General features: G+C 50.7%; 1 protein-coding gene and 1 long non-coding RNA gene across 4 annotated transcripts in view; one reads left to right on the forward strand and one right to left on the reverse strand.

Annotated features, from left to right (window-relative positions):
- The window catches only part of SMC1B (structural maintenance of chromosomes 1B), a 2,760,606-nt gene that overhangs the window by 173,782 nt on the left and 2,573,616 nt on the right, over positions 1-13,208 (forward strand). The window lies entirely within an intron of this gene.
- The window catches only part of LOC144769798 (uncharacterized), a 106,019-nt gene that overhangs the window by 55,522 nt on the left and 37,289 nt on the right, over positions 1-13,208 (reverse strand). The gene's annotated exons all lie outside the window — the stretch shown is intronic.

Here is a 13,208-nt window from a genome sequence, read left to right on the forward strand (position 1 = left end):
CCAGCAGCCAGTCCGTCCACCATCTCGTTCTTTCAAACTTGGAGGAAAACTAACACACTTCCTCCACAATTGGAGATCGATAACAACAGATCGGTGGGTGCTCCAATTGATCCAATTCGGCCATTCGTTGGAATTCAACTCAATTCCCCCGATAACTCCTCCTCACAAGCTTCAACACAGACGCTTACGATTACTCCTTCAAGAGGTCTCTTCAATGTTAAAGAAAGGAGCAATAGAGCGAGTTCCATCAGCTCAGAAAGGGAAGGGATTTTATTCCCGCTTCTTTCTAATACAAAAGAAAGGGACGAAATGGAGGCCCATCCTAGATCTCAGGGCACTCAATGCATTCTTGAAGAGTCAATCGTTCCGTATGGTGACTATCCAAGAGATCTTGGGGTCACTAGAGGAAGGAGACTTTATGACGTCTTTAGACCTGCAAGACGCATATTATCGCATCCCTATCCACAAACGCCATAGGAAATTCCTCAGATTTGCTGTAGCGGGGCAGCACTACCAATTCTGTGTCCTCCCATTCGGCCTCAAATCGGCACCTCGAATTTTCACCAAGTGCCTCTCCCCTGTGGCAGCTTTCCTACGACAGCTTGGACACCAAGTCTTCCCCTACCTGAAGGACTGGCTAGTGAAAGCGCCATCCATGGAAGGCGCAGCAGAGTCCTCCAACGCCTGTCTCAATATTTTCCAACAACTAGGCCTGACGCTCAATCACGAGAAGTCTACCTTACAGCCCTCCCGAGTTCTTACCTTTCTTGGGGCAACTTTGAATACGGAATGTTCAAAAGCATTCCCATCTCGGGAGAGGAAGCACAAGCTGATTACTCTGGCCACCGCAGTGGCCTCGAAGAAAACCCTACGGGTCCGTACTTTCAAGTCCCTCCTGGGGATGATGTCCTCGTGTATCCTGCTTATTCCACACTGTCGACTCAGAATGCGCCCCCTGCAGGAGGCCTTGACCAAGCAGTGGACTCAAAGTACAGGCTCTTTCGAGGATCACATCGTGATTACTCAACAAATGACCAAGGCCTTGCTCTGGTGGAGGACGCCCACGAACCTCTCGCAGGGACTACAGTTCTTGCTGCCTGCAGCTCCACACGTAATAACTACAGATGCCTCCCTAGAGGGATGGGGAGCGGTCCTTCAAGAATTGCAGATCAGCGGCAGGTGGACGAACCAGGAACAGCAGCTCCATATCAATCACCTAGAACTGAGGGCAGTTTTCCTATCTCTGCAGGCCTTCCTCCAGCGCATCAAAAACTCCCCAGTGCTTGTCAGAACCGACAACACCACGACAATGCACTACTTGAACAAGCAGGGAGGGACACGTTCGCTAACACTATCTCGCGAATCGCAGAAAATTTTGAACTGGCTTGTGCTCCACAATATCACACTGTCAGCAGAGTATGTCCCAGGCAAGTACAACGTCATAGCAGACGCTCTAAGCAGACAGATCGCTGACCCACGAATGGGAACTCGAACAAAAAGTGCTTAACCGCATCTTTTCGGAATGGGGGAGACCGCAGATCGACCTCTTTGCCACCAGGAAGAACGCCAAATGCCGCAACTTCGCAAGTTGGCATCCCCAGTCGCGGTCCCTCGGAAATGCATTTTCCATCGCCTGGCGCAACGTGTTTGCGTACGCATTTCCGCCATTTCCCCTGATACCAAGAGTACTTCGGAAAATGAAAACGGAGCACTGCACCCTGATTCTCATTGCCCCGTTCTGGCCGAGACAGCACTGGTTCACGGACCTCCATCGCCTCTCAGTCCAACCGCCAATCCGTCTGGGCCAACATCCATCCCTGCTCACGATGTCCAACGGCCAGATACTGCACCCGAATCTGACATCACTCAGATTATCGGCATGGCTCCTGAGTACCGAGAGTTCTACCAACTAGACATTCCGCAGGAGTGCAAGGATGTCCTCGCAAAAGCAAGAGCTGACAGCACAAACAAGACCTATTCCTTAAAGTGGAAACGCTTTTGTATTTGGTGTAAGGACAAAGGTCTCCATCCCTTTCGGGTTACTCCGGAGCAGATCCTACCATATCTGTTACACCTGGCACAATCAGGACATGTGCATGCCTCTGTCAGAGTCCATTTGGCAGCAATTTCCAGGTTTACGAGAACTTCAAAAGGGCCCACTCTCTGGTCCCACAGGTTAATAAAGCAATTCCTTAAGGGGCTCTACAGATCCTTTCCACGACCACGGAGAGTTCCACCAACATGGCATCTCAATGTGGTTCTCAACCAATTGATGAAACACCCTTTCGAGCCCATCCACAGGGCAGATGTCAAATACATCTCTTGGAAGACAGCCCTCCTATTGGCTCTGACCTCAGCTAGAAGGGTCAGCGAACTGCAGGCTCTTTCCATACGACATCCTTTCATGCAGTTCAAGGAAGACAGAGTGGTTCTAAGAACTAATCCTCGATTTATTCCTAAGGTCCCTTCGGACTTCCATCTAAATGAACCCCTAGTCCTACGATCCTTCTTCCCAAATCCCAGTACTGCAGCTGAAAAATCCCTGCACTCTTTAGACCTGAAGAGGGGTCTTAAATTTTACCTTGACAAAACAAGACATTTCAGGAAAACGAATCAGCTATTCATCGCTTTCAGCAGACCGAGGAAAGGCATGCCACCTTCCAAACAGAGTATTTCACGCTGGATATCCTCTGCAATTGCCTTTTGCCATGACAAAGCCGGACGGCCTTTACACTCCAAAGTAAGAGCTTATTCTACAAGAGCTGTGTCCACATCGGCGGCGCTATTCGCTGGAGTGCCGATATTGGACATTTGCAGGGCAGCGACCTGGAAGTCGCCGCACACCTTTACCAGGCACTACTGCCTGGATACGGAACTGATGCAGGATGCAGCCATGGGCCAGGCTGTGCTTCGCCATCTATTCCAGTGAGTTGAGCCTTCCTCCTTCCCACCCTCCTTGGCTGGTATGCACATTGATTTACTTGCTTATTGTTACTTGTTGATGGTTTCTAGTCGCATGATATGTACTATCTCAGACTGCTTATGCTGTTCCATCAGAAATGTGCATAATGTATTGCTTGCTACTCTGATTCAGGCATGTGAATCTATGAAAGACACCCATAATACTGGATAAGAAATGCGTTACTTACCTGTAACTGCAGTTATCCAGTATTGGTGTCTTTCATAGATTCACATGCAACCCTCCCACCTCCCCTGGAAGGTCTCACCTCTCTCTCTCTAACATATATTACGCCTACCTAGCTTGGTGCGTACGAAAATCTGAGAGACTGAGGCTCCTGACAGGAAGGTTCTAGAGGGAGGTGGTAGCTGATTGGCTACCTTCTGGAGTTTGGTCCTTTTTGCAAAAGGACATATATAGGCTACTAAGGTTAGGCCCTTAGGCCTACTTTTCTCTATGTATGTCTATAGGACATTACTTTTCTATGTACCGGAGACTCCCGTTTCGACGACGGGGAATGATTCAGGCATGTGAATCTATGAAAGACACCAATACTGGATAACTGCATTTACAGGTAAGTAACGCATTTCTTCTCCATTTGCCCCCCATTCCATTGGTACTTTGGCTCAGAGCTCCAAATCAGTATCTTAGTGTAGCATCTATTTTTCATCATTCTGCAAGCCCAACTACAAGCTTGGATAGAAATTCCTTCTCAGCATCATCAGTGCTAGACATGCTCCTTTTGATTCACAGTGCCTTGCAATGGTTTACTTTGCTGGCATCTCACCGTCTCTATCAGCAGGCTCCGAGTTCCAGCAGCCAGCTCCGCAGGATTGGAGCTCCCCCCTGCAGGCTCAGGCTTCCCCAGCCATTCCAGCTCCTGCGGTCACCCGGAAGGAAGGCGGCTCCACAGCGTGCGTGAACTCCAGCCAGTTCACTTTGTGGGTTCTTACCAGCGCAAAACTCAGCTTTTGCAGCCATGGAGGAGATGGTCTCCCCACCCGAGCAGTCTGGCACTTCGCTGCGCGGGCCGATTCTCACCCGCGTCCTACCAACACTTCTTCTTCTCCCAGCCACGGTGACTTCCGCGTTCGTGGCTGGCTCGGGTCTCTGGCCTGGGTCACGTACAGGCAGTGCCTTGCCCTCCGACACCGGCCGTCACACCCCGCGACATCCCTGTGCATTTTCTGAGGCATGCTTCTCTTTAGGTCAAGCCTGGGCAACGCATGCACTGCTCTCCTGCATGCTGTATTGGAGTATGGAATTAAAGCCCTGCCCACTCTCCTCCCATATTTGCCATTAGCTTGTGTCATCGCACTTCGTAAATGCTGGCTTCTGATTAATTAATAGGCTTGTTAGTCCCTCCTTAGGACCGCCTTGTCTTCATTTGTAACCTCCCATGAGTACTTGCCCTTTTACTTCGGTTGTTACACGGTACTTTTTTTTAAGTCTGTAAGCACTATTTTCTTTAATGAGTTTCTCCTAATGCAGGCACAACATGCTTTCCTGCAACATTCAGCGCGCCATGCACGCTTTAACTTTCCAAGCAGCCCGGGAGAATGGCATTCACTTCTTTGAATGGGTCTCGCATTTACAAGAGTTTGAGCTATTGGCATTGTAAATGACAATGATTTTTATTTATGTGTTATTTAGTGAAACGGATAAATTAAAGGCATTGTCATTTACAATGCCAATAGCTTAAACTTGCAAATGCCAGACGTATTGCATTGCAAATGCTTGTTTAACTAATCCAGCTACTTAGTTTGTCTTTAAATGAGCTTTTGAGTCTGAACCCTTCTCTTCTTGCTTAACACGATCCTCAACATCATGTGCTAGCTCTTTCATTTCACTGTCTGATGTATGTTTTCTCTCTGCGATACTAAGTCTGTGCACTCCTTTTTATCCTTTTACTCTCCCCAGAGTCCTCTAAAGAATGGGAAGAATAGCTATCCGAATAATTAAACCAATCTGGATTTTTAATTATATCACCATCCCTCAAATTGAATCCACCCTGCTAGACTCTTGCTGTGGCAGAGATCCAGTTCTGGTTTTGTTTTTAGCTTTAAGCTTTTTCTTAGTTTCTGGCGCATTCTTTTATTTACAGGAACCTTTAACACTTTCACTGCTAGGTCTTTCTCCCCAGTGCTAAGCCTTTTCTTGGCTGTTTGTGGTAGTTCACGCTTAGGCCTCCATAACATTTTGTCCACATAAGATAACCATGCCAAATTTTCATCCTTTTTCCAACATCCTGGGGATTCTAAAGGTGCCGAGGATTTGTGGATTCCCCTTGAGGGGACTGAGAAAATAGCTTGTTGCATTTTGAATCTTAGGGGAAAAATAGGAAAAAGTGCTCTGGATAACAGTACTCAAATAGTGCCTGTTTTTTTTGTCATACTAATAACACCCCAAACCATTTGCTCATGTCAAGTCAACATTTTACCTGCTTTGAGGAACATGCAGAGCTGAATCAAAAAACCTATTTTTATACAGTTTTCCATTTTTTAAAAAGGGTGCCCCATTTTTCCTATATTTTGTGTTTTTAACCTACTTTCAGTTCATGGTGCAAACCAGTATAAAACCCATAGGTGACCCGAGAGAGAGAGAGAGAGAGAGAGAGAGAGAGAGAGAGAGAGAGAGAGAGAGAGAGATATAGAGATATAGAGATATAGAGATATAGAGATATAGAGATATAGAGATATAGAGATATAGAGATATAGAGATAGAGATAGAGATAGATATAGATATAGATATAGATATAGATATAGATATATATATACACACACACTAAATTCAGTAAGGGGTTGAATTGTGTAGATCCCTAAAGGTTTTCCCAAAGAAACCAACTGTTGAAATAAAAGAGTACTGAAAACGAGTAGTGTAGGAAGCTAGGGTCCTTCTGCATGATTTCACCTACTTTTTGCCTGGTGGTGTTATGGTTTCTGACTAGTCTGGCTGGGAACCTGCTAATCAGGACCCCATTCTGGGCTTCCTCCATAAATTGGACATGGGATTACACTCCAGATTGGCTACTGGTGTACCCTGATAAATCCCTAGTATATGGTACCAAGGTACCCAGGCATAGGTACACCAGGCGTCTCCCATGGACTGAAGCATGTAATATGCCACCCATGAGAGACCACTCTAATTGTGACCATGGGCCTGCCATTGCAACCTGTATAAGATGGTGTTAGCACCATTTACGGCAGACATTGGTTTCCCTATATCTGAGAAGGTCACCTCTAAGGCAGGCCTTTCAATCCTGTAGGCAGGGTGCTCGGCACTAAGTGTGAGGGTGCTCCTGCGTGTGCGGGTCACACCTACAATCGCCGGAGTCTATTCTACCGGGTTGTAAGTGCATCAACCAATACGACATATAGAGTGGCCATGCTTCATTATGCGATGACCATCTCTAACCTGGAGGTAACAAACCCTGTCATGTAGACAGTGTAGGAAGTATGATTCCATGTACAGTAAAGCTCCTCCGGGCAGCCCTCAGTGCTCCCGGTACCAGTCTTCCAGAACCGGACAGCAAGCTAGGGCTGCTGCCGACCTGGGACAAGTTTTTGCCCTCCTGCTGCTGAGCCAAGCTCGACCAGGGGAAGGCAGAACAATATATATCATGTCACAGGGAGGTGTGCCCACCTACCAGTAAGGATTTAGTGTATTGGGGCACGATGGGGGCACTTGCCAGCGCCACTAAGACTGCTTGAAGGGCACACATGGTGCCCTCCTTGCATACTCCAGTTCAGGAAGCCGTTAGCTCCCACTCTGGTGCAAAACTGGACAAAAAACATGGGAGTATCATGCCCCACTGTCCAGCCCCTCCTTTGGGAGGGACCCCTGAATCGTCCCAACCCTTTCCCAAGGGTACTTAAGGGCTTACCTGTGGGTGAGTCCCTAGATTTGTCGTGGGACAACATTCAGATCACTTTCAACTTTGCTAGACTTCGCTTAAGGAACCAAGACTGCACAGGAGAAAATTCCTGCTGCCCCTTGTCTCATCATCCTACCACTTAGAGAGCTTTCAATGGTTGTCTTAGAGCACTAAAATCACCATAAGGGTCGCCTGGATTGGTGCAGGGTGCTATATATATTTAAGTGAGCACCATATACCAAGCCAGCTTCTCACAAGTAGGATAAAGAGCCATTTGTGACAATGTTTTTATCTGTAACTTTTTGTCGTGATGGCCTATTTACAAAAGCAATGTGCCATTTTGTTCACTAGACCCTTTTGGGTGTGGGGATATATAGGGTTTGTAGGTTCTCCAAGAATCTAAGGTACCCAGAGCAAACTGTTGCAGGGATTCTGCACATACACAGAACTCTGCGCAGGAATATGGGACCTTGGTGTATAAGGGCTAAGCCTTCCTACCACCTTAGTGCCCACAAACCGAGGACCGACTACCTATAGTGTTTCACTCGCTCTCTTACATACTCATGAAGAAGTAAATGATTAGACACTCCAGAACACAACACTCCAGGATCTTTCAGGAATCGCGGTAACAAGCACACTCTTTTTCTCACTCTCTCGTACATGTCCACAATAAGTACTGACTGAAACACAAATTTAGTTTGAAATGTTTCTTTTAACCATTGTGCTCTAAAATGCAGTATAAGAGCCACAACCAGCAGAAAAAGGCAGAAACCCAACACATCATTGTAGCAAGGCCAAATATCTTAAAGGGAGATGTCATCATTTTTTTTTTTTTTTTTTTTTTTTAAAGTAATTTTTATTGTAGACACACTTTACACAGGCCAATAGGCGCACATATTCAGCATCATTCACAGTGCTATAGTCAGGTTCATCCACTTCTCGTGTACACAGCCTGCAGGCCCACATCCCGGGGGCCGGGCGGCGGCAGTAAATTCGCACCCCCATGCCTGGTTGGTCTTCCTCAGGAGTATGGACTCAGGTTATTGTGTGTGCCTACTTTTCTGTTCTCGCCTTAATGAAACCCCGAACTCCCCCCCCAACTAGCCCCTCAGTCCCCAAACCCCTTGTCCCTCCCCCCCCCTCCCCTCCTCCCCCCCATCATCCGCTCAGGAACCTCCCGTTGCGTAACTCCAATCTCAGGTACCAGGCTTTCCCCTTCATTGGTCCTATTAACACCAGATTATTGTACTGTGCTGACCCCTGCCGCGTCTAGGCCCTCCTCGTCATCCTCTATCCCACTATCCCTGAGGCCTTGTACCATTACCTCCCAGGCCGTTGCTTGTTCCAGCGCTCTCTCATTGGCTGTTCTGCGCGCCATCTGATATCTATGCGTGCTATCGCAGGCCGCCCACTTCAGGAATTCATTGTACCACCTCCTATACGTCGGGCTCGCCCTAGCCTTCCAGTGTCTGGTTATCTCGCGCTTGGCTACCATCAAACCCATATCTATGAACTTGCTCGAGAGCTTGTTTTTGGGGGTGTGTGGAAACCAATGCAGGATGCACGCCCCTGCATCAAAATCAACAGTCCGGGCCGTCACCTCGTTCATGGATTCCCCCACGGCTCGCCAATAATCCGCCAGGGCCGGGCATGACCAGAGCATATGCACCAGCTCGGCTCCATCAGCCGCGCAGCGGGGGCACCTCGCTTCAGTCGCACCAAAGTATCTCAGGATTCTCCCAGGGGTCATGTACGCCCTGTGCAGTATGTAAAAATGGATAACTTGGAAACGAGCATTCCTCGTACTATTGCGTGCCCTCCGCACCAGCTGCGCCCACGCCGTGTCCGGGATGGGTTTACCCAAGTCAGTTTCCCATTTGAGTTTCAGTGCATCGAGAGGCGGCAGGCGCTCGCGGAGCATTCTGTTGTATAAGCAAGATACCGCTTTCACCGTTCCCGCCGCCATCATGGTGTATTGGCACGCCATGGCCGTCTCCGGCTCCGCCAGGCCCAGTCCCCAGTGCTTCTGCATTGCTCTCGTCACAGCAGCATGAAGGAGATAGCCCCCGCGTGGAAGGTCAAAGCGTTCTTGGAGGGCCGAGTACGGGAGGAGCTCCCCGTTTTCGAAGAGGTCCCCTATCACCTGTATGCCTACCTCTTCCCACTGCTGCAGGCGGGACCAATCGCCTCCATGGGGCAACGCTGTCAGCATGCCCAGTGGCATCTCCGGGGCATAGGGGTGCTGAATCCCTGCCCGCCTCCGCGCCCTGTTCCAGCAACGCCGAAATGTATCCTGTTCAAGGGACAGATCCCGGGTGGCGAGTTTCTGTCCTAACGCAATATAGGCTAGAATGTGTCGTGGCGTGCCCCGCTGTCGTGTATCCTCCGGGCCCCGGTAAACCCGTGCCACCTCCTGCGTGAAGATCTGCAATTGGGCAGCGAGATAATAGAGCTCATAGTCTGGGAGCGCCAAGCCGCCCTCATCTTTCGGGCGGGTGAGCGTCGCCAGCGCCACTCTACATCTGCCCGTCCCCCACAGGAATGAAGTGAGCTGGGAGCGAAGTCGACGGAAAAAGGAGCTGGGGATCCAGATCGGAAGCGTTCGGAAGAAATATAGCAGCCTCGGGAGGGCCACCATTTTCAGCAGCGCTATCCTACCAGCAATGGATAGCGGAAGTGTGGCCCAGAACGCCATGCTACCCTTCAGCCCCCTGACGCATCTCTCCACATTGCCCTCGAATAAAGCCGTCGCCGTGTGGTAGACGTATACTCCAAGATAGTGGAGACAAGTCGGCTCCCAACGAAGCAGCGGCCTGTGTTCTGGACGGACCACGTCCTCTCTCAATGGGAAGAGGCTCGTCTTCGCCCAGTTAACTCTGAGGCCCGAGAGGTCTCCAAAGCGCCCTAGCAGCTCCTCCGCCCCCACAAGCTCAGTCGCGTCGTTGTCCAGGAACAGCAGGAGATCATCGGCGTACAGCGAGATAAACTGTCTCCCGTCATCAGTTTGCACACCTGTGAAGTGTCGCCCCCTGCGGGCTTCCATAGCCAGCGGTTCGATCGCTAAAGCGAACAGTAACGGGGACAGAGAGCAACCCTGCCGGGTGCCCCTCTCCACTGGGTATTGGTGGGACACCAGGGATCCAACCCGCACTCTCGCTACGGCTGCCGTGTAAAGCACCTGCGTCCACCGGATATATCCTGCGCCCAGCCCGAATCGCGCCATAACTGCATAGAGGTAATCCCACTCCAGGCTATCGAACGCTTTTTCGATATCGACCGAGAGGGCAAGTGGAGTTCCATTCCCCTCCCGCAGGTCTTCCATGAGTCGGATAAGCCGTCTAATGTTCAGCGTCGTGTTCCGGGTAGGGATAAAGCCGTTCTGATCCTTGTGGACCAGGGCGGTCATGTGCGGTAGGAGTCTCGATGCCAGTATAGAGCTCAAGATTTTATAGTCGGCCGTGAGCATCGAGAGCGGCCTATAGGAGGCCGGACTACTACCTTCCCTGCCAGGTTTCAGTAGCGGGATGACTATCGCTTCCCGCATCGATGGGGGGAGGCGACCCGCGGTCCCCGCCTCTTTGTACACAGCCAGAAGCCGCGGCGCTAAGGCGTCAACATATTTGCCATAAAACTCGATGGGCAGGCCATCTATACCCGGCGTCTTGTTACGGGCCATGGACTTAATAGCTGTTCGGATTTCCCCTAATTCGATGTCCCTTCCCAAGTCCGTCGCTTGCTCGTCTTCCAGGCGCGGTAGGGTAAGGTCATTCAGGAAAGCCTCCGCCTCCATTTCCCGGTCGCCCGGGGTGCTACTATAGAGCGTCTCATAGTATCGCTGAAAGCCGTCCACTATGGCTGACTGGGTGTAGGACATATCACCCCCCTCCCCGGCAAGTTGCAAGATAGGGGCGCAGCGTTTCGTGGGGTTGGAGAGCCATGCCAGCAGAGTGCCCGATCGGTCGCCTTCTACATGAGATCTCAGCATGTATGCTCGGTAATCGTAAGCCCGTAGTCTCTCCACCTCAGCCGCTACCGCCTCCCTGGCCGAGCACACCGCATCCTGCAGCTCCGGCCTGCCTGGTCGGTCCCTCTCCGCTGCCCTCAGCTTGGTGTCTGCCCTCTCCAGGTCGGTCAGCAGCACCCGCCTCGTGCCTACGAACTGTGTGATGCACTGCCCTCTCATCACCACTTTGAAGGCATCCCATTCCACTGCTCTAGAGCCCGTGGAGCCCTCGTTATTGGCGAAGTATTGTGTCAACCCCTCTTCCAGGGCCGCTCCGAATATCGGGTCCTCCAAAGTCTCCGGCCGGAGCCTCCAGATTGGCACCCTAGGTTTTTCCGTCATCCAGTCTAAATGGATCAGGAGCGGATTGTGGTCCGAGACCGTTCTCGTCAGGTATTCCGACCAGGTAACCTGCGTCAGCACGTCTCGTGTGCACAATATCGCATCCAGCCTAACGTGGAGCTCGTGTACCCCGGAGTAAAACGAGTAATCTCGGTCTGCTGAGTGCTGTGCCCTCCATGCATCGGTCAACCCCCAGCTCTCTTGCCATTCATGTCTACCCTTAGCCATACGATGCACCGGGGAATCTCTCAGGGGAGGGTGGGACCTATCCAGTCGTACATCCGCCACGGAGTTAAAGTCCCCTCCCATGAGTATCGGACCCACCAGGAAGTGCGCCAGTGTCCCCGACAAGCTCGCATAAAAGGCTAGTTGGTCTATGTTCGGGGCATATACGCTGCATAGGACTATAGCTTTACCCCGCAACTTGCCCTCCACAACCACAAACCTCCCCTCCGGATCTATTAGCTGTCTAGACATTTGAAAAGGCGTCCCCGCCCTCACCCAGATCAGAGCGCCCCTTGCGTAGGCCGAGTAAGATGTGTGGAAGACCTGCCCTCGCCATCTCCTCTGTAGTGCCGCCCCTTCCTGCTTCGTGATGTGTGTCTCCTGTAGGAGCGCTATGTGTATCCCTCTCCTCTGTAGGTAGGCGTGCACTGTATGCCTGCGCTGCATTGTGTGGAGTCCCCTCACGTTCCAGGTCATGCATTTCAAAACATTCGAGTTAGCCATTGTCCCATGAGTCACGGTTCTCCTCCCCCTCCCTGGTCACACTCCCGCGGATGATGGTCCCTCCCCGTCCCAAAACAGAACCTCCCAACTGGTCAGCCCTCAAGAAAATCAAAATCAGCGTCTGCAGAATCCCCCCATCACCAAACCCCAACTGTGGTGCTCCCCCTCCCCCCAGAACAGGCCCCAATATCAAGATACCAGACCCCATCCAAACACCCTGAACTCAAAACCCCCAGGTATTTAGTTCACAGCCGAAGCTGCAATCGCCTTAAGGGCGTGCGGAGCGAGGTCTCGCCCAAGAGGGGGCTGCGTGACCCAGGCCCGCCGCCATCCCCCCACTACGGAGAACAGCGCGTAATCGGTCACCCAGCGCCCGCGCCTGGAACTAACCCCCCCGCTAAGCAGGCGGACCTCCCATAAGGCCCAGTCCCCTTACCCAACAGGTCCAAATCAAACATGCATCCCCATAATATCAAAGCACGAGTTTCCAGCAGCAGCTGTATTAGCATATTTTGTCTAGGTGCTAGGGACTGACCAAAACAGAATAACAAGGGGCATTGTTTATCAACTTTGCTTACAGTGTTCAGACTAAACTCCAGGAACAGGCAGAGAACAAACCAAGCAGATGGTTCTCATGTGCAAGGCATAAACAGAGTCTTGCAAAAATAAAGCCATGTAGTAACGCGTGCAAAAGCAGCATTATGGCTGCTGGGCTCTTTCTAACTTAGCGATGTTTACAATGTCCCTATCGGCCACGTGACACCCTCCCCTTGGCCAGGTCGTAGAATATAGAAAAACAGAGTGCAATGGTAAGCAGAGTCAAAATATGTTTGTTTGCATCTTCCCAATTTGGCACTTTTACAATCTAGTTTAAATTATTTTTTAGGCGAGCCCCGAAAATTCAGCAGATTACGTTAACCAAGGAATGCAAGTAGTTCCAAAAGGTCATCCCGGTCGTTCATAGCAAAGAGGGGTGCCATCCAGTTGAGTAGATCGAAGGAGCACACGTGCTCCTCATAATTTGATGGTCACAGGAGCATATCCGGGCAACTTGCGAGATATTCGATGAAACTTCGGTGCAAGAGGCGCGCTGCACAGCCTCACAGGTATTCCAGTCCGCCAGCACTCCAAATGCAGCCGCATGCATCAAACGGCCATCCCCAGAACAGGCCTGGTAACGAACCCATTAACAGATCATGATCCAGGTCAGAGCCAGATGCATTGGAGAAGCATAAATCCAAGGCCCAATAGAAAGGGCACTGTTGGCAGTAGAACACAGGTTGCATGCAAGTGAAGTAGTT

The sequence above is a fragment of the Lissotriton helveticus genome, chromosome 1_1, assembly GCF_964261635.1.
Source record: "Lissotriton helveticus chromosome 1_1, aLisHel1.1, whole genome shotgun sequence".
In the NCBI taxonomy this organism is placed as follows: Eukaryota; Metazoa; Chordata; class Amphibia; order Caudata; family Salamandridae; genus Lissotriton; species Lissotriton helveticus.